General features: G+C 34.5%; 1 pseudogene; it reads left to right on the top strand.

Annotated features, from left to right (window-relative positions):
• Window positions 1-5,008: 5,008 nt before the first annotated feature.
• On the top strand, window positions 5,009-22,308 carry LOC105762000 (zeaxanthin epoxidase, chloroplastic-like; annotated as a pseudogene).
• The last annotated feature ends 845 nt before the right edge of the window (window positions 22,309-23,153 follow it).

Below are 23,153 nucleotides of genomic sequence, written 5' to 3'. Positions count from 1 at the left end.
CTTATATATATAAATATAGATTTTGAAGAACCATTGTGAATATCACTACTTAATAAATTGTTGCCATATGCAACTCGATCCTGTTGACGTCTAACTACATAAACCAATCTCCAACTCCACTTTTTAGTCGAAGCTTGCATTCGACTAAGAGAGAGTCGTGAACATTCCCTAATTCAGTGCTCAATGGACCCATATCTAAAACATGCCCCTGTTTTCCTCCACCACTCGCCTGGACGATGCCTATCACAGAAAGCACAAATTGAAACCTAACATATGCTTACAATTGCCTCAACTCGTTGAGGCCAAACTATTCCGGCCCGTTTCCTAGATCGCAGACTCGAAACCTTACGTCTTATTTTACAGTCTCTAAATCCAATAGTTTTACTAAAGGACTAAAGTAAAAGTAACTAAAGTATAGTTAACAGAAGTATACATATTTACTTGGATCGGCGTCGGAGACTCGGATTCACATTTTGTAACTAGATATTAAAATTTTATCAAAATTCCAAATTATAAATTAAAACAAATTTCATAAAGGAAAATTTGGAAACCCAAAAATTCACAGCTCGAGTTTTGCAACCTGGCTCTGATGCCACTAAATGTAACGCCCCAAACCTAGCCTAAACGTTTTGGCAGAATCTGGAGCAATTGCATTAGTTTGTTTAAAAACTTAAAAGTTAAATCCTAGCTTTAGAAACCAAGAATTCTGAAAAAAAATATTTTTAACAAAATACTTACATGTTATTTTGGAAATTACGCACAAAACTTATTTATTTTACAGAATAGCTTCTAACTAAATCTTTATTCATTTATTGAAAAACACTTAAGAGTTTACTTAATTTGCAGTGGAAAATTTTTTAGAGTTTTAGTTTTGAAAATCAGAATCCAATTTGTTAACCCGTGAGATTTTGTAGTTTTATGATTGAAAATATCAAAAACCGACAAACAAAATGAAAACAAAATACAACCTAAAAACATATTACGGTCCAAAAAATCTGAAAATATTACTAATGTAAATCACCATATTTAAATAACCGAGAAACACAGTCCGAGCTCTCGCAAGCTGTCTGGTCTTATGTTTGAAGGTCACCTAAAACGTATTAAGCAAACGGGTGAGCTAAAAGCTAGTGCGTGACTCAGCCCACAAAATAGAATTTCTATAAAACATACACAAATGTAAATACATACGAAAAATTATATCAAAATGACACAATACCAGAAACATATATCAAATCATAATATTATATTTCCAGAACATATATCATAACAAAATGTCATACCATCTCAAAACAAATCCTACCCCCATCTGCTATACACCAACTTTGTCCCACTAATCACACCAATAAGACTACATGAGTCCATCCATCCAATCACACCGAGCCGTGGTGGTATGCCACTCATAATAGTGCAGCTATGCTACCAAACATATATTGTGATTTAATTGCCAAAATTGCAATAAAACTGCCAGAATGCACTTCCTCCTTTCAATATTAACCTAACCCCATGCATGTGATATGACATACAGAATCAGAATCAGAACAATGGTGTGCTTAACATGAAATATCATATGGCAATTTCGGAAGTTTATCTCGTATTAAGAGATCAAATTAACAAAAACAAAATCATGCCATAATATCACAAAACATGAGTGTCAGAATACACATATTCATTATCACATAACAAATCAAACATAGCAGCATTCAAGTTAGACACTTACCTTAGATTCAGAATTAGTAAGCACTTTAGTACTTCCCAATTATTACTTAATCATGTTTCAGAACTAATCATACTTGATTAACGTTTAAACATAAACAATTACTGCACAGTTTTTACTTAAAAACCCACACTACTTACAGTATTATACTATCAGATTTCATATTTTTCAAGTTTTATTTAAGCCTAACGAACCCCACGAAAGGTCTAATTACAAAATTCGAAGTCAAACCAGCCTAGGTGGAAATTTTTGAAAAATGGGCCCATATGGTTTGTGGCCCACACAACTCAACTAGCTAGCCCATGTGGCCCACACGACCCAAATAGCCCAGATCGTATGATCCGCACGGCTTGGCACACGATCATGTGACTCACACAGTTTGCCACACGACCGTGCGATGTAGAGCAATTTTGAAAACAACCTCTGTTTTCGAGTTTTAATCGATGTTTCGGGTTAGAATCACACACTTGATTGCTGCTGGAATGTCGGCACCACAGTAGCAATAATTTCTGTACACGACATTCAGAACTAAACCTAATTAGCAACTAATAACAAAATCAAAATGCGAATTCAGTGCTTAAAACTTAAAACCAATCCCCTTAACCGACATTTGAGCACTTACCCCAAAAATTTAGTAGTAACATAGAAACTAAACTATAGACGGATGGTTGTGTGCCTCTTGATCTTCTCCTATCAGTACAACAAAACATCAAAATAAGCACTATCCACCAAATTTAACGACCACGCACCCTCTATAAGATCAAATCAACAAAAAGAAATACTACTTTACAACCTGTAATACAAACGTTCTTACCCAAGAAGGAACTTTAAACACACACTTCAACCACAATTGGGAAGAATAACGACAATAGAAGTTGAATAGTAAAAATAGAAAGCACATAGGAACACTAAGTCGAATTATGGCGGAGACCGAAATCAAGAAGAGAAAAGAAGGGAAATAGAGGTGTAAAGTGAAAATAAAATTTGGCAATAGAGGAAAAATAAAACTTTATGGTCAAATTGGAAACAAAATGAAAAGCATAAAGTATGGGGGGAGTGGGGAGTTGGATGTCAAACTTGCAGAGAGATTTTAGGAGATATTTTTTTTTTTAAAATAAAATAAAATAATAACCAAATTAATTTTTTTTAGATTTAATTTGTCACTATCTTACCAGGTTATTAGGAGTTTGATTTCCAAACAAATTCATCTATTTTGGGCAGCACAACAAGGGAAATAAAAATTGAATTTGTTTCACACACACATGATTTGAACATAGGACCTACAGGTAAGCCGAAGCTTTACCACTGAACCAAAAGGCTCATCATGTCAACAAACTGACAAGAATAGATTATAACCTATATGAAATGAGCTAGAAGAAGGAATAAATAATACAAAATTTCAAAGGAAGAGGTTTGAACACAGGACCTCACGCACGACTTTAAGACCCTTAACCACTTAAATAGATTAAATCACTTGACAAAATTTTCTCAATCTTAACTTAGAATCAAGACGTGACCACTCTTGGTTTCACTAACCCAATTTCTTCTAACCCATTTTTTGGGATATGACATTTCTAATCTAGATATTGCAATTGCTAAAAGAAAAATGTCTTAGAAATGTTGTCAAATATCCCGTCTCTAAATTTGTGTCCTATAAAGCCTTGTCCTCAACATTCACAGCCTTTTTTTTGTGTCTTGATACTGTGTAAGTACCTAAAAATGTGAAAAATGCTTTACAAGTTCCTAAATGGAAAGAGGTTTTTTTAAAAGGAGATGCGTGCTCTTGAAAACACAGATACATGTGAAACAGTGGAATTACCTGTAAGGAAAAAAATAATGGGCTATAAATTTGTGTTCACAACCAAATTCAGACCGGATGGATCTTTAGACAAATATAGAGCTCGGTTGGTGACTAAAGGGTACACTCAAACATGCGAGATAGACTATCTTGAGACATTTGCTCCAGTAGCTAAGTTAAATTCTGTTAAAGTTTTTTTATCCATTGATTTTAATCTTAATTGATCCTTATAGCAGCTAGATGTGAAAAATGCTTTCCTAAATAGGAAACTTGAAGACGAAGTTTACGTGGATCCTCCTTTAGGTTTTGAAGAAAAATTTGGAACTCAAGTATGTAAGCTCAGGAAATATTTGTATGGTCTAAAGCAGTCTCCTCAAGCTTGGTCACACAATGTTCTACTGACACTCACAAAGAGGTAAAATAACAGTTATTATAGTTTATGTCGATGATACATTCTTACAGGTGATGATGTGGATGAAATTTGGTGTCTCAAGGAGCACCTAGCATTGGAATTTGAGATCAAAGATTTGAGTCCTTTAAAATACTTCTTTGGAATGAAAGTTGCTTGATCAAAGAAGGGCCTAGTGGCCTCTCAAAAAAATATGTGATTGATCTTTTAAAGGAGACTGGGATAAATGGTTATCCCCTAACTAACACACCAATTAATCCAAATGTAAAATTCAGAAATAAAGAAGGAAGATCAGATGATAAAGGGCAGTATCATAGATTAGTTTGTAAGTTAATCTACTTATCACATACAAGGTCAGACATAGCTTTTGCAATAAGCTTAGTAAGTCAATTTATGCACTCCCCAATAGAGGAACATGAGGAAGCAATGTTTTAGATTCTGAAATACTTGAAGAGTTCACCTGGCAAGGGTTTATTTTTCAAGAAATTCGAACAAAGGAATTGAAGCTTATATAGATGCAGACTAGGCTGGCTCAGTAACAGATAAAAGATCTACATCAGGGTACTATGCATTTTTTTGGGAAAACCTTGTGACTTGGCGAAGCAAAAAATAAAATGTTGTAGAAAGAAGTAATGCAAAGGCTGAGTTTAGATCAATGGCTCAAGGAATTTGTTAAATGATGTGGTTAAAAAGAATTATGGAAGAGCTGAGGAAACCAATAACTTCACCAATGAAATTGTATTGTGATAGCAAAGCTGCCATTAGTATTGCTCACAACCTAGTTCAGCATGACAGAACTAAACATGTTGAGATTGATAGACACTATCAAGGAGAAGATTGAAGAAGGCCAAGTGTGCATGCCGTTTGTTTCTTCAAAACAACAGATTGCTGACATACTCACCAAAGGGCTCTTTAAGCTAAATTTTGATTTTCTTGTAAGCAAGTTGGGCATGATTGATATATATGCACCAACTTAAGGGAGGGTGTTGAAATACATGAAGCCGCATATATTTTACTAAAATAAGGAAATAATTTTCCAGTTAGGTTATGAGTCTTTTTTCTATTTAAATTCAATTCTTTGCTTAATATGGTTAGAGCCGATGGAATATGGTCGAAGGCTTGATTTTATTTAATCTATTTACACATAAAATGCAACCTTTGTTTAGATACTGGATTTTTAGCACGCTATTCCAAAGCTTGGTTTGACAACATATCCTTGAAAAATTGAAGTTTTTCCTTAAGCTGCGTCGAAGCAGAACCAGTTGCTGAAACAATTAGGACAATTGAATTCAATTAAGAAAACTCAGGTATAAGGGAGCAAGAGCTGACTTCAATGAGAATGGACTGTATAGTCCCTTAGTACTAACAGAAAACAAACTTAGAAACTAATCCTTAAATTCTAAACTTTGGTCAGCTACATGTATTATTTTCATTTAATCGCTCGTCATAGAACCAAATCAAGATCTAAATGCAACAAGTTCTCACTAATGGAGACACTGATTATCTTGTGACTAGTTGGTCAACCTTGAAAAGTTGAAGTGGTGTTTATAGTTTGTGAATTTTCTTTTTAGATGAGGACCAACTTAACAGAAGCTGTATACTCGGGCTACAGTTGCTATACCGGTATTGCAAATTTTGTGCCTGCTGATATTGAATCTGCTGGGTAAGTTCCATCTTGTTTTGCATTAAATGATTGACCTCACCACTATACATTGTGTGTGTTCTTTTCCAAACCTTAGGATGTATTAGAATGTATTGGGGCTTTGCTTCATGTAGTTGCTTACATTGAAACTTCTCCGTGAAGGTACAGTGTATTTTTGGGACACAAGGAGTACATCGTTTCCTCGGATATTGGTGCTGGAAAGATGCAGTATTATGCATTTCACAAGGAACTGCTGGTGGTGTGGATATCAATGGTAGATAACCTCATGTGTTTTATTTTTTAGAATTAAATATAATTTCTTTTCCCAAATGCGGACATCTTTAATTGTCAATTGCTAAGAGTGGTCATGTTGAATGTTCCCAACATATTACAGGGTTTGATTGTTGATTTCAAATGTTGTTTCTAATGTTTTTTGCTTCTCAATTTCATCTTTTCTGCAGGTAAAAAGGAAAGGCTACTTCAAATATTCAATGGTCGGTGCAATAATGTGATAGATTTGTTACTTGCTACTGATGAAGATATGCTTATTCGACGTGACATATATGACCGAACACCCTCACTAACTTGGGGAAGGGGGCGCGTAACCTTGCTTGGCGATTTTATCCATGCAGTGCAGCCAAATATGGGTCAAGGAGGATGTATGGCCATTGAGGTATGACTTGAAAAACCATTGTGTTGGCAGTTTTTTGTTTCTGTAACTTAAGCATTGCCGAAGATAAATAATGTTCTAAGTTCTAGATCCTAGAGTGGTTTAGTGGTATCTATTATGTCTTCCCAATAAGAACGTCGGGTTATCCAAGAGAATCCAATGCCAGACAAGAACATTTTTTCCCTTCGTCTTTGCAGGATAGTTACCAATTAGCATTGGAACTTAGCAAGGCATGGAAACAAAGCGTCGAGTCAGGGACTGCTATTGACATCGTATCTTCTTTAAGGAGGTATGATAGCATTTTCCTATTTTCCTAAATAGTTGGAAAGGGTCAAATATTAAAAAAGGTCAAAACTGCATGTTTAATCTAAAAATTTACATTGAGAAATTACTGGTTTGTCGGCCTGAATTGTTGAATTTAAGTTTGCCCTGATTTTACTTGATTCTAGTTCTTCAGACCACATAAGTAAAACATCTTAGCTAGTTTCTTTTGGATTTTCCTTTTCAGTCTGTTGATAATGTTCGTTTCAATACCATGTCGATATCTGTATAACCAACGGACATTTTTGTCACTGATCCGCTGTATCTATTTTCTTTTATCCAAAACTGACTCATTCATTTTGCAACTACGAGAAAGCTAGAAAAATGCGAGTTGCCATCATCCGTGGAATGGCAAGAATGGCTGCAATGGCTTTAACTTACAAAGCTTACTTAGGTGTAGGGCTAGGTCCATTGTCGGTAAGAATCCAATTTATGCTAGTAATGATCTAAAGTCAATAATTGAGCGATAACCACATGCATAATTACCATGGCATCTAACATGCTTTGCAGTTTTTGACAAAATTTCCGATCCCGCATCCGGGAAGAGTTGGTGGCAGATTTTTTATTGACCTAGCAATACCCTTAATGCTCAGTTGGGTCTTAGGTGGCAACAGTTAGGGTTTGTTTGGTTGGGTGTAATGGCTAATCCATTACACCCCGAATCGGTGGCCCCACTGAATACAGCGTTTGGTTCGCTGTTTTCTCTAATACTGTTCTAATCCGTTGCGGACGGATTCCGCATTTTGGCTGCTTCACCACCGATTTGTAATCCCTTGCAACAGCAAAGATTAGCTAATCGGTGTCTTATTTACCCTCCCCTTGCCGAAATCGCCTCCAGCCGACCCTCTCCCTCCCAACATAAACAGAACGTGCCAGCGAACCAAACCTCTACCCGCTCCCGATTTCAGCTTTGCATCCTTCTTCGACTCGACGGTGTCAGATCTCCGGACGACTTGAATCAGTAATCTCCGCCAAACTTATAACCTATTTCTTTCCTCTCTGCATGCGATTGTTTCAGTCCTTGGTAAATCGGCGTTTCGTTTCTTGCCGGTTATGGTTTTTTTTTTCATTGTTTGTTTGTTTGTCCTGAATTACAGGTTCCTTGCTCCAACATTTTTCATATTCTGTCTGCTTTATGTTTCTTTATTTTGCTTACTGTCTTGGATGATTTTTCTTGACAGTCTTGTTAATATCATTTTATTTTGCTGCTGACTGTCTGCTTTATGTTTCTTTCCATAGGTTTAGTTGTTTGATGAAAGTCTGGGTTAATCGATGCATAATCAAATTTAGACGTTGCTTAAATCACAAATTTTATTTATTTGTTTGGTTTTCTTTCTTGAAATTCAATTCTTTTACTTGGTAACAAATAGTGCGACTTAGAAAGGAATATGATTTGTTGATGTTCTGCTTACGTAGTGGTTTTTGTTTCTCTATTTTCATTTACGTACCATGTTTTGTTCCTCTTGCCATTTTGCTTTTGTAGCTTAATTTATTATCAATGATTAGCATGTTCTCTTGTGTAGCCATTTTATTTAGCATGTTTTGTTTCTCTATCATTTACACCTTCTACATTCTTGAAAATTAAATCTAAATTCAACCGAATGACATGGAATTATACAACAACTAACTTCAAATAAAAACATGATTTTAATCCATTGTTAGAAGTTAATAATCCTTTTCCTCACTTATAAATCATGAACGCATATCAAGAGTGGGACATTTGTAGAGAAATTAATGATCTGTTCCAACCGATATTCCTAGAGGTCTCATATTCTTGTTTGTGTTCCAACTTGTCAAGGAAAGGCTAGATTTTGTATTTCCATTTAAATAATCTTCTTGACCTTAATTTGTTTGTCATTTGGCATTGTGCATTGTTAAAGGCTTGTTGTCGATTTTCATAATTTTCCTTATAATTTTCTCATCCATTAATTTTGGTTTTCTATAATTCTTTAATATTGTCTCAAGTTCCCATCTGCAGTTTAATATATTGATTATGTAATCCACACATCATTATCTATCAAACTAAAGCGGTAGAGACAAGATTGTGAAATATTAAAACCAAAGCAACCAACTCATGATATTGTTATGATGAAAGTACTTGCTGTGCATTTTCTTAGTCATTTAAATGAATAAACTCATTTAACAATCTTGTGCTTTTCCATGATGAAATAAGAATATTATTTATCTTTTGTAATTAAATTATCTTTGAAAGGCTGTATGAGAATATGTATGTAAGCAAACTCTAATTGCACTGGTATTCCATTTTCATTTTTGTGAAAACATGTTTATTTTTCTAGTCAAATGCCTAGATGATGGTTCTTGTCTTTAGATTTCAAGGTTGTTAAATCAGAAAACAACATGCATCTGTTATTTATTCAGATCGAACATAAATCGGTTATGGTTTTTTTTTCATTGTTTGTTTGTTTGTCCTGAATTACAGGTTCTTTGTTGTTGCAGTTCATCATCGGTCTCCTCTCCGATTTCCTCATTACAGGTTAGTTTCCCCCCATTGCTTGTGGCTATACAATTGTTTGCAGTGGCTATATAATTTATTTACAGTGGCTCCATCTGCTTGATCAGTCAGAAATGAAAACAAAGGACTATGAATGGTCATGTCCTGTTTGGATTTGTATGCTTTTTGAGATTTTTGTTGAATAGAAACACTCTGATATTCTTTCATGGCTACTGCAATGTTGAAGTGCATATAATGAGCTCTAGAATGTCATGCATAGTCCTGGTGCTGTTAATTTGGTACTGTTAATTTTGAATGCTTTGAAATGTTTGAAATGGCTTTGTTAATTTGGTACTGTTAATGCTTTGATACAAATGAAATGGTGCAACTGTCGAATATTTATGGTTATATGTCTACCTTAAAAGATGTTTTATAAATTGTTTTCATTCATTAAAAAAACCAGGTTATAATTTAAAAGGTGGTCATATGTTATATTCCTTTGTCCCCAAAACCATTAATGAGTACTATATAATTTAAAAGGAATCAAACTTTAGTACCAATTCTTGTATTAAAAGGAAATTCATAGACAGAATGTTGTTATAAAAGGAGCAATATATAATTTGGTACTTGTGTTTTTTTTTTTAATCTATTATTTGTATTTGATAATTATTTTGATACTTAAAGATAATGGTGTGCCAATTCTTCGTTATAATTTAAAAAGGACATCAAACTTTAGTACTAATTCTTGTATTAATATCAATTATGATAAAAATATAACGATTTTGATACTTTCAAAGATCTCGTTCAAATTTAATCATTATTAAAATAAATTGTGCTAACTTTAAGTGAAATAAAAATTTTATTTATGTTATTTAAGGTATATTAAAATATAATTAAAATCATTTTGATTATATAATATTTTAATTGAAATATAATTAAAATCATTTTGATTATATAATATTAATATAAAACTATACATTTAAATTGAAAATATAAATAAAACATGGCATAACAATTAAAATTTAATATTAATAGAAAAATATTTATTATTGATATTAATAATTCAAAATTTTTTCCATAATATTTTTACTTGTGTGTTATAAATTATTTATTACTTATGGAGTGTTTACCTCTTTATTATTATTTGATTACAAAATATTATCATTTTCTATATGTTAAACACAATATATTATTAATTTCATTTTATTTATCTTTAAAATATTAAATTTGTTAATAGCTATCAATCATTTATGCAAATTTTTACTAATAATTTTACTAATTAAAATAAACACGTGCCATCTTGATTCTTTTAGATTCAAGTTATCCCCATATAATCCTATCAACTCCCCAAAATTAATAACCTAGTTGCTCGCATTTTAATTTGTTTGTCTCTCAATTATTTTTATAAAATTTAATTTGCATCTTCAATTCTTTGATATTGTGTTCTAAATTAATATTGTTTATTTTTTATAAAGTGTAATTGCAACTTCAACTCTTTGATAGTGTGTTCTAATTTTAATATGTTGCGATAATGGCTCAAATGCGCCTTTAATTGCACAAAGTGTGAGGCGAAAAAGAATTGGTATTGCATTGACATTATGGTTGGAACTCGTAGAATTGCGATTTGGTTCTTATTTAGAATGGGTGCCACCTTAGCCTACATACTTATAGACCAAGGATTAGGTCCTATACCTTAGATTTTTATGCAAAAGCGGGATTATGTGAAAAGGCTTGTATATGCTAGTGACGAGACATGTGTTTCACAAGTTAGTATGAATAGAACCGCCTTTTTTAAATTATGTGAGATGTTAGAATCGATAGGGGGATTGAAGTCGTCAAGAAACATGCTGGTTGATGAGCAAGTAGCAATGTTTTTACATATCATCTCCCATCACCTGAAAAATCGAGTTATCAAGCATCACTTTAGAAGGTCCGGGGAAACTGTTAGCAGATCATTTCATAGTGTTTTAAATGCTGTCATACACTTACAAGATGTCTTATTTAAAAAGCCGGAGCCAATTACAGTTGATTCTTCTGACACAAGGTGGAAATGGTTTAAGGTATTAGACTGAGTTTTATATATAGCTTGTACAACATTTAGTTGACTTAGATTTAAGTTAGTATTCTAACTCAAGGTTTTATATCATGTGATATAGAATTGCTTAGGTGCTCTTGATGGAGCCCACATCAAGATTAGGGTGCCAACAATTGATAAAGCTAGATATCGAACCCGAAAAGGGGACATAGCAACAAACATGCTAGGTGTTTGTACACCTGAGATGCAATTTGTTTATGTTCTTCCTGGTTGGGAAGGTTCAGTTGCCGATGGACGGGTGCTTCGAGATGCCATTAGTAGAAGACATGGACTAAAAGTTCCTCATGGTACAGTGTATAGTTAGAGGAATTTGAATTATTCATGTAGCCTACATACTTTGTTTGCTGAATTAATCATGTTGGGTAAAATTTATTTTATAGGTTGTTATTATCTAGTTGATGCTGGATACACAAATTCTGAGGGATTTCTTGCACCATTTAGAGGACAGCGATATCATCTGAACGACTGGCGTCGGGGTTATCGACCAAGTTCCCATAAGAGTTTTTAATATGAAACATGCTTCAGCACGTAATGTCATTGAAAGATGCTTTGGCTTATTAAAACTTAGATGGGAAATACTTAGGAGTCCATCGTTTTATCCTGTACGGGTGCACAATATAATTATTATAGCATGTTGTTTGCTACATAATTTTATTCGAACTCATATGAGTATTGATCCCATTGAAGCGGAGGTGGGAGAAGGATTACCTACTAATGTGGTGGATGACAATGAACCGAATATCACAAATATTCATCCATCGGATGCTTGGGCTACTTGGAGGATGGAACTAGCCACCCAGATGTTCGATGAATGGCAAGCATCTAGAAATTAGTTAGGTTTAGGGACAAATTGAGTTTGAATTGATTTGTTGATGTTATTTTATGTATCTAGTTTATGAAACTTTGGTGGTCTTTGATACAAATTTTGTATTGTACTAAACTTGGTTGAATTATAATTTAATTATCTTTTCATTCAAATGTGTTATAAATTTAAATTTAGTATTGAACTACCGATATAATATTATAAACTGTTAACCTTTTGATTCATGATATTCAAAATAGTAAAATAATGTTAATTTGTTTTTTCTTAAGAACAATATGTCGGTGTTCCACCAACGGTGCTTCTTCTCAAGCTTCTCGAGGAGCAAAAGAAAATGGGTTCGAAGAGGATGCACCTTGGTTTCTTGCATGGTGGATTTGCACAATGTAGGAACATTTAATCTCGATCTACGGTTCAAAGCGGTTATTTGAACGAGCTAGAGAAAATGCTAGAAAAAGCTTTACCAACAAAGAATGTTGAAGGCGAAACCAAATATTGAATCTCGGATTAGGTGCCTAAAAAGGGAATGGTCAGTCGTCTACGACATGCTTAATGGCCAAAACAACAGTGGTTTTGGTTGGGACGAGCATAGGCAGCTCGTTGTTGCTGAAGATGCAGTTTGGGAATCCTATGTAAAGGTAAAATGTATTTCAAGTATTCATTTGTTTTTTTTGCAAAACTTATAACTAATATGATTTCCTCATTTTTTTAAGAGTCACAAAGAAGCCTCTCAGTTCAGACATCGTACTTTCCCTTACTACAACCAGCTTACTGCGATATACGCAAGAGATCGGGCGACTGGGAAAGACGTTCAAACAGCTGCTGGTGTTCTTGAAGAAATCCATGCTGAGGATGAACGTACTACAGATATGAATGAAGAGAGAAACACATTCTATGACTGCGAAGCTGAGGTCTCTTTAGACGACATGGATGTTTCTGGTACAGATCCGCGAGGAGATAGAGACCAAGGGGGTTCCTCATCTTCAAACAAGAGAAAGAAGAAATCTGATGCTCGTGATAATGTGTATTCTTCATTTGAGGAGGCTGCCACCTTGTTAGGGGAAAAAATCCAGGCCGTTGGCGATAAAATCAGTATGAGTATTGCCTCCGAGGTGGTAGTTCAGCAGAAGTCAGAAGAAAAGATGAAAGAGAAAGCTTCAAATTTATATTCAGCCTTATGGTCAATTGAAGGTTTAACCGATGATCGGTGGTATGATGCTTTGAGTAAAATTCGATCATCCAACTCAAATGATCGTTTTCTTGATTTACCTTCATTTGCCCGATTGGAATGGGTCAAGATTTCTTTCTCACCATTAAATATCAATGTTCAAACTTTTGATGTTGTAAAACTATATAACATATGGATTATGATGTACAATTTCATTTTCATCTAACTTTTCTTAGTATAAGTTAATTATGTTTATGCGAATATAATTCTCAAATTATCTTGATCTTAGTAAATTCATAAGAACATTTTATGAAATTATATTTAATAATAATTATTTTAAATTGTATTTAATCATATATTTTAATTCAAATATATTTAATATTAATTATAGTATCATATATTATGATTTGAATAAATTATATAAGAATATGAATTATTAAGAATTTTATTAAATTATATATTTTAATTAAAATATATTTAATAATATTTATGTTAATTTATATTTTACAGTATCATATATTATGATTTGAGTAAATTAATATAAGAATATTAATTATTAAGAATTTTATTAAATTATATATTTTAATTAAAATATATTTAATAAAATTATGTTTAAATATGATTAAATTATTTATTACGATAATAATAATCTTATTAAAATTTAAATAACAATAACAATAATCATTTACCAAAACAAATTTATGCTAATTATAAGAATTTTATTAAATTATATATTTTAATAAAAATATATTTAATAATAATTATGTTTAAATATGATTAAAATATTTATTACTGATAATAATAATCTTATTAAAATTTAAATAACAATAACAATAATCATTTACCAAAACAATTTTATGCTAAGGGTATTCTAGTCATTTTAGTTTTTTCCATTATCCTATTACACCTCTATTCCATTCAACCAAACACAAGATTACTATTACGCCTCTATTCCATTACATTCAACCAAACAGTGGATTAGCTATTACACCTCTAATCCAATACACCTCTAATCCAATACAGCGAACCAAACGCACCCTTAGATCTTCAAATGCATGTTTTCTTCTGCTTCATCTTTGCCTTGACTTTCAAGTTTTTTCGATCATAGAAACGTCATTAGAAAAAGTTAGCTTTCTTGTTTTTTCGATCATAGAAACATCATTAGAAAAGGTTAGCTTTCTCTACCATTTTTTCTTTTCCCTATTTTTTCTTAGTTTCAAAATCTTCTGCATGTAAATGAATTCTGCGGTACAATTCCTTCTCTTTTAACAGACTCATGAATTGACACTGGGGACCTATGCTAACAATGAGTTTAGGGTGACAAACTGTCGAAATCTTAGAGAAATAGAAATGAAATCGGGTTAAGAACTAAAGGGATTTACAGAACTTTCTCAAAAAGTAGTATAAGATATTAGGAGAAAGTATCTGAATCCTGCTTCCTTCTAAAAATGAATCGACATCTTTGCAGCTCAAAACTTGAAGGAAGGTCCTTAAGTTGCGGACTCTCAGAGAAGGTATGCTGCTTTCGTCCAACTGGTTCTCCATAAAGGGCTCTTGGAACTTTTGAAACATCTGTAAAGTCAAGTTTCAGGCAAGTGACCAATTTCGGGGATGGTTTGAAGATAATGATGCATTGGAGTGGACAATTAATGAAGAGTGTTTATGATGGTTTTCTATTTGTGAATTCCATCATATTTTCTGACAATTTATTCAACAGAGTATAGCCTCTTATGTTTATTTTCTTGTCTGTTTTGCAACTGTTCTTGCTGCTGGTTGGAAACGACATTCTTGCTTCGCAACTCATTTATTTATGTGGGGATGAGAACAAAACTTACATGATTGGGTATGTATTTGCTTGTAATATAGGTTTCTTGTATATGACTTTATTCCGTTAAAATGGACTTTTTGTTTTCAGTTTTCAGTTTTTCGGGAAAGGGTTAGGAATTCAAAATGAAGACTAATTGATGGGGGCTTTTCTAGTAGAAATCTATGTCTGTTGATGTTTAATGGTCATTGCAGGAGTGAAAAGAGTGAAAATTTTCCAGAATCCTCGGTGGTGGTACCTTCAAAGGAGGTTATTTTTTACTGTTTCAGAACCCTGATCTGGAGCTAACGTAGTTTCCTCATTTGTGCAACGATTAATGTTGAGCTTTATTTTCATATTCCTAATATTGTCTTAGGTATCCAAAATGCATGCTCAAATCAGCTATAAAGATGGTGCATTCTTCATAGTTGATTTGCAGATTGAATATGTGATGAAGTTGGCCTGCATGCAGACATGAAGCAGGCAAGCTGCCCGAGCCATGCAGTTGCAGCTGAAGTTCAAGCTGTTGTTTCATTTTGTTACTTTCAAATGATGTTTTGTAACTTACTTAGATTAGAACTGAGTTGTTAATGTACTTGATGTAATTTGTTGATGTTTGAGCTGATAAATCAGCTTTACTAAGTGTACAAGTTATGTTTAACAAGTTTCTAGGTACTTAGGGGATTAGGTTGATGATTAGGTGATGTTTGTCCCATTTTGACCAGCTTATATTGACTGGTATATGTAATGGCTTTATGCCTCAATTCATTTTTGTAATGAAAAATCACTCAAAAATTCTTCTTCATTCTTTGTTCTTTCCCAAGTTCATTGTCTGATTTGCTTGTTTGCTCAGCAAGTTTTCGGGCCTTTAAGCTCAAGTTTCTGTCAAAATTCTTAAAACTGTTTTCTTAGTTCCAACAATATGGGACCTTTATAGAGTAAGTCATTGACTAGCAAGGAACATCTTTATAAATATATATATGTTGAATTTCCTCGACTTTATCTAATCCAAGCTCTATGTGTGCAGTCACGGAGGAAGAAGATCGAGGGTACCGCCAAATTTTCCTACTGGTCTTCGTCCCTCCGATATTATTGAGTTTGGTTCCTATAAGAAGGTAATACAAAAACATCTAAATATGAATTTACGTTCTACCATTCTATTTTTTCAAGCGACTTGAACACTTTTCTTACATTCCAAGCAATGTGCAGGCAACACTTAAGAGATCGCATCCAAAGCTGGCTGAGAAGGAATGGGCTGGAATTCTTCAGGTAGTCAGAAAATGTATGGACCTGCCATTTTTCAAATTCACAGAGCAGTGTGCAACATTTATTACAGGCTATTTTACCAAATTAACCCAAAATAATTAAATATTTACAAAATTATTGAAGTTCAAAAATATTTATAGAATAACCTTTAAAGGAACGGTGTACGGAGTGTCGGTACCCCATGGCCGTCACCCATGTCAGAAATTTCTTAATAATTACTTTATGATTGGAACAAAGATTAAAAAATATTTTTTTTGTGCCAACAATGCAATGGCCGACACCCATGTGTATTCTTTTACAAGTATATTGTACAATACATGTAATACCATATATAAAAAATTATTTTTTTGGGTGTCGTGTAGCAGATGGCCGACACCTATTTTCAAAAAAAATTTTGGTGCCTTACTGTGGCAACTTACACCCTTTTCAGTAAAAGAACATTGCGAGGGTGAGCATGGAGTCACACGTGCCCATCAACCAAAATGAGACATGGACAGAGGAGACGCATGTGCACTTGAACTCCATAGAAGCATGGTTTGTCCGTACAATGCTTCAGAGTAATGACTGTTATAATCTCCGTCTCAACCATCACTTGCCTGACAGCTTCGACTCCACTCTCGATTGCAAACCAAGGACAAAGCATTCCACTGCAGGTAATGTTTCTCATCATCGGCCTTTGTTTTCTTCTTCTTCATCATGTTGCATTTTAGCACATATCTTCATATATCCATGGTAAAAAAATGGGTAAATTTTATCATATAACAAAGGAAAGCGTTCTTTTTCTTTTCTAATCTTTGAGTTTGACCTTGTTTGTTTAAGTGCCAAAACATTGGAAGATTTTGTGTTGCGCTTAAGGAAAAGTTGTGAAATATTAACTTATACGAATTCTTTTGTCTTAAACTTTTAAATATTCGTTTTTGAACAATTCATAGACATGGGTGTCGGCCACCACATTGCCAACACCAAAAAGTACTAAAAATAATCTCTTTTTTACTAAAAAAGGGTGTCGGTCACCAAAAAAATATTGAGAATGGGTGCTGGTCATTTGCTACACTGGGCTATCTGGCGGCACTAGTGTCAGGCTATCTGGTGACACCGGTGTCGGCAGGTAAAGAATTTTTTTTGGTGTCGTCGTGTTGTCTGGCGGTACCAAAAGCCTATATAAACCCCATACTCGATGCAAAATATATGTGTTGATATTTTTTTTAGAACTTTTTTTTTGTTGTTGAAGAGAAGAAATATAGGGAGAAATTATTGTGATCAAAAGTAGGGGTAGAAGGGAAATGTAAACGCTCGATTTTGCCCGGGACTAAAAGTTTGGATTACAAACGAGTCTATGAGGCCCAATTAGTGGCTCAATTAGATACGGCCCAAATAAAATTAAATGAAGGCCCAAATACAGTGGCCCAAAGTGGATGACAGAAACCCTAGGGTTTCTAACCATTTGCGCCGCAACCACCTAGCCCGCCGCAGCCGAATCTTCACCTGCAAACCCAAAAATGGAAAGGGAATCAAAGATTGGCGAATCAAATCGGAAGGAGATTTGTTCCTTTATTTATTTTATTATTATGGCTATACGAAGCCATTGAACACACTGTAATAAAAAAAATCCAGATTCGAAAATCAATAAAAATACGAGTAATTTCACGAACAACCGAATACCAAGAGTGCACAAAATCTATCAAGAAATCAAAAGGTTGATATTTTAGCATCGTCCTCTTCTATATTTTTTTATTTTTTTACTTTACTTTGCTAAAATACAATAAAACAAAAAGGAAAGAAATAACCTGGGTTTTAAGCCTTGATCGCCGTGAACGGCCGAGGAACCGTCTCTGAGGAAAGACGATCAGAAATCAAAGCGTTTCTCGGGCTTTTGAGGTGTTTCTTCGAATCTTTTGAGGGTTGTGAGCCCAGATTTGCTTTTAGGGGCTTCGGAGAAGACCGGATCTGAGATTCTCCCTTTTTTGGCTGCCGCATATGGCGGTGCCGGTGCCGAAGATCGGCGGCCGGTGCAGTGGCCGATGACCGGACTCTGGCCGGACGAATGGGAAGGGGTAGAGCTCCTTAGAGAGTTTTTTTTGTTTTATTTCCGAAGGAGGCTTAAAATGAATTTTTTTTTCAAAAGTTAGTGGCTTAAATAGCCCTTCAAAACGGCATCGTTTTGGGACATGGATCTACCCGAGTCCGACCTGACCCGGCCTAGGGTCCGCGCATTTTTGAGCAGAGGGGCAAATTGCGCTTTTGGCCCCTCCGCCTTTTAGTATATTTTCAATTAAGTTTTCTTTATTTTTAATTTCCCCCTTTATTTATTTTTTATTTCGATCTCGTCCTTATTGAACGATGCCGTTTAGAGGAGAAGGAAAAATTGCCCTTCCAGCCCCTCTGAATTATTAGCGCATTCATTGAGGTCCTCCGATCTTCAATTATTTGCGAATTTGCCCCAGTTTTTTATTTTACAATTCGATTTAGTTTGTTTTTATTGTGATTATTATTTCCATATATGTATATATATGTATATATTTATATATATATATTTATTTCCATATACATGCATATTTTTTTGATATAATGTAATTATTACTTAATCTTTATATATATATATTTGTATATACGTATACGTGTATATTTATATTTTAACGAATGTTTTTATTTTACTTATATATACGCGTAGATCTATTTTTTTAAAAATGCTCAAATACATATATTTTAAATACCTATTTTATAATCTATATATGTTTATATATTTTCTTTATCTTCATAAATATATTATGTATTGTTTATGTATAAGTTTTATAACCCTAAAATTTTATGTGTAAGTTATGTTTACATTCTTTATTCTTCATAAATCCAATGTATATGTTATGCACTTTCCTTTCTTATTTTTATTTTTTGTTTATGTTTTCATATTCTTGTTTATTTGATATTCTTGCACGTCAATGGTTATTTCTTTATGTATGTTAGTTTCAATTATTTATTGAGCCCTAACGTATTGGGTTTCGATTTTCTTCGTTAAATCTAACAATTGAGCATTTCTCTCTTTTTTTTTAAAAATAATAATAACTCATTATTTGGAATTCAACACGTTGCGTCCTAACGTATTGGATGTGACGCATTGATTTCTCGAAATGAAGATTTTTTTCTAAAAAATAATAAAGGAAATATTCCGAGTTTGGGATTTTGGAGGAATTGTGCCCAAACGTATTAGGCCGCGATTTCTTAAATCTTGAATAAATGGATATTCTTTTAAATTTTTATTACACGAATATTCTGGCCTAATTCATTTTTGAGGAAATTAGAATGCCGTGCCCTAACGCATTGGGTGTGGCATTTTCTTTCTCTGAAATGATAAGGGTCTTAATACGTAATGTTTTTAAGTTTTTACTAAGGATTATATTTTTTCAAATTTTCGACATTAAGACATTAATTAATTAACTAGGTACCAATTTTTGGGCGTTATATGGGTGCTAATCCTTCCTCATACGTAACCGACTCTCGGACCCATTTTTCTAAAATTCGCAGACCAAAGTTGTTTTTAGGACCCAATCACACATTAATAAAAGATTGGTGGCGACTCTCAATTTTCATTTTTTAAAAGTCGACAACCTAAAACTTTTATTTTTCAAAAAAATGGTTTCGACAGCTTGGCGACTCCATTAGGGACCTTGACATTTAAAAAAAAAAAGAGTCGAGCCGCAAAGTTGATTAATTTTTGTCTTATAGTCGAAAAAATGAAATTCATTTTAAAAAAAATCCTCTTGCATCCATGGTTAATTGATTTAAGTGAGAGTGAGAAGCTATTCCTTTGTGAGGTTTTCACCTTCGTATAGGATAGTGGATCGCTTTCGGGATACATCGGTACCTATGCCTTCGTGAGATTTTCATCTCCGTATAGTAATAAGGAAAATGTGTCCCCCTAAACTGAACTTGATCTATATGAGCTTATAATGGGTGAAGATCAAGGAATCTGCTGGTTCGGGTACCTTTACTTTAGAGCCAAACCGCAAATAATGAGCCTTAGGAGCTTGCCTTAGGTAGAACTACACTAAGCCTTAGCGGATGTCCTAATAGACGTTTTACTCTTTCTTGATTATATGCTTATATTTGATACTGACTTTTGTGTTTAATTTTATTTGCATGACATGGCATTTCATTTCATCATAAAAGGCGTCAGTTCAGATTCTGTTGTTAGATAGAAAGCTTGTCATGGAAAAAGAGTTTCTTGATAAAGTGAAGGACAATGTGGCTGTCTGAACTTGGTCTGATACAACGCAGCAAGAAAAGGGTGATAGCCTGACTGATGGGTATGTATCGGAATTATGAGATTTTACTCGCATCAGTGTAACTCAAAACAATTTGCAGGAGTTGAAGGAATTCTGGGATCAGTGGAATAATGAGGTTAGACAGTTAGTTTATGACAATTATGGGGATTTGCCTTATTTACTTGATTGGAAGGTAGACAAACATTTGTTTCAAGCTCTCGCCTAGTTTTGGAATCCTGCTTACAGTTGCTTCACGTTTGGGAATGTTGATTTGGTGCCTACAATAGAAGAATATGTGGCTTTACTCTGATGTTCAAAGTTTCAAGTGGACAGAGTTTACTCGAAAGCGGTAAACGTGCCAACCTTTTCAAAGAAACTGATAGGTATAACAGGGATGAGTGAGCAGTGGGTTGCTGCACGGATTAAGCAAAAGGGGGATAGTAAATGCGTTCATTGGAGAAGTTTGAAAGATGCAATTCTAACGCACCCAGACGTGAGAAAGAGGTTAGATGTCTTTGCTTTAAGTATATATGGCTTGGTTGTCTTCCCCAAGGCCTTGGGGCATGTGGATGAAGCAGTCACTGATTTGTTTGACTGGCTTAATAAGAAGGTTACACCGATTCCAGCAATTTTGGCAGAAACCTTCAGATCATTGAGTGCATGCCGAAAAACAGGTGAGGGCAGATTTATTGGATGTGCATAGCTTCTACTTGTATGGTTTCATAGTCACTTTTGGAGGGTGGATAAGGTTTCATATCGGGTTTTCTCTAAAAATTATTCACCACTAAAGGAGATAGTAGCTACGCCGAGAAGGGATGACATTTCAGAGGAGAAGTGGATGGCGATTCTTCAAAATCTTCAGGAGGAGGATCATGAGTGGAGAACTCCTTGGTTACTTCCAGATAAGATCCTGTATAGGTGTGGTAATTTTGATTGGGTTCCATTACTTGGGATTTGGGGAGCTAGTGGATATGCCCCGTTGTTGGTGATGAGACAGTATAGGTCAAGACAATTTATACCTGCGACCCAAGGGATAGCTGATTGTGAATTTTCGTACAAAGATGATGGTTACAGAAAGAAGATTCAAGAGATGTCTAGCGCATGGAAATAGACTCGCCGAATGAAGGGGATAGCTGTGGGTCCGATGACAACTCTTGAGTATAATGAATGGTGGGGTAGGAGGATCAACGACAATATACCTAAGGTAAATTAAGAAGGTCGTCAGCCAATAGAGGAGCATTTGTGTGTTATTCCTTCTGAGTTGGAAATCATAAGACGAGATTTTGAGAGAAGAAATGCAGATTTAGAAAAGAAGATAGAGCAAATAGAGGAAGAAAAGACGAACTTAAGATTGGATATAGACGTTCAAAAGCTTGAAACTGAGAAATTAAGGAAAGAGAAAAATAAGGCTGAGGAGGAGCTGGGTAGTCTGAAGACGGATTATAAAAGGTTACGTCTGTCAATGAGAACTACTGGGCTGGGAAAAATGTCAGCACAATGGCGAGCAGAAATTCAAGAAGAAAAGGACAAAGCCGGTAGATGGGAACAGAAATTCCAAGAAATGCAGAGGCGAAACGAGGCTTTAGAAAAGAGTTTGTCAGAAAGCCAAAAGGAAATGGCAAGTTAAAGGATAGGGTGATCGTGTTGGAAGGATCTCTTCGTCAGTATCGAAGTCGAAATTCCACAGTAGAGTTGAAAGCAAGCTTGAGCAAGATCGAGGAAATGAAGCAAAGAATCGAAGAGCTAGAAACGGCGTTGCAAAATTGTGAAAACCGGATCAAGCACTTGGAAGCAAATGAAAATCGTAATAAGGAACAACTACACTACTTTCAGAACCAAAGAGCAGAGATCATATTATGGGGGAAGCTATGGTCCAGATCCGAGAAGTAGCTGATCATGTACAAGCTTTGGCAGTACAAGCTGACATGCTGAGTGTGAAGTATGAATTAGAATCAGATCGGGGACAAGAGTTAGCTGTGTTACTTAGGAAGATTAGAATGCTGAGCAATAGGGCAAAGCTTTATTTATAATTCACTTTATGTAAAGAAATTTTCTTTCTAGTAAAGTTTTCTTATATGGAATTGAATCAAAATTGACGTCTTTTTGCATTCATGCATTGCATTACTTCATATGCATTTAAAAATATTAAAAGATTCTAATTAATTTACATCACTCCTCAGTTAATCTGGAAACCAACCAGCCTACTAAACACCGCTACGGTACTCGATCAAAAACTAAGGATATGGATCAAAGGATGGAAAGGCTAGAACAGTCCCAAAAGGAAATGCAAGAGCAGCTTCAAAAGCAAATGAATGAGCAGCAAAAAATGATAGACAAAATGATGGAATCTCAAGGGAGTATGATGGCCCAGTTAACACAATGGTTCAACAAGGGAACTGATAAAGGAAAAGGGTCTGTGCTCAATATTGAAGAAGGAGACAATGAGGGACCTGTCTATCCTCCAGACTTTACCTCCCAGCAAGTTGAGATATACCCGCGTAGGTCCTCTGTTACTATTAATCATTAGCAATTTTAGGGTGACGTTGCAACGCTAATGAATCTCCAGGCAGGATCAGGCTCTAACCCTGGAGCCAACCTCGTTAATCCTGCTATACCTGATTTCAATGAGACGGCTGGAAAGGAGAAAATGAATGACGAGTTGCCAAAATAGTTAGAAGAGAAGTACAAATGGCTGGAAGAGAAATTTAGAGCGATGGAATGTGCGGAGAGCTACT

The sequence above is a fragment of the Gossypium raimondii genome, chromosome 12, assembly GCF_025698545.1.
Source record: "Gossypium raimondii isolate GPD5lz chromosome 12, ASM2569854v1, whole genome shotgun sequence".
In the NCBI taxonomy this organism is placed as follows: Eukaryota; Viridiplantae; Streptophyta; class Magnoliopsida; order Malvales; family Malvaceae; genus Gossypium; species Gossypium raimondii.
Note: the sequence above shows the minus strand (reverse complement) of the source record. Positions and strands in the feature narration are given on the sequence as shown.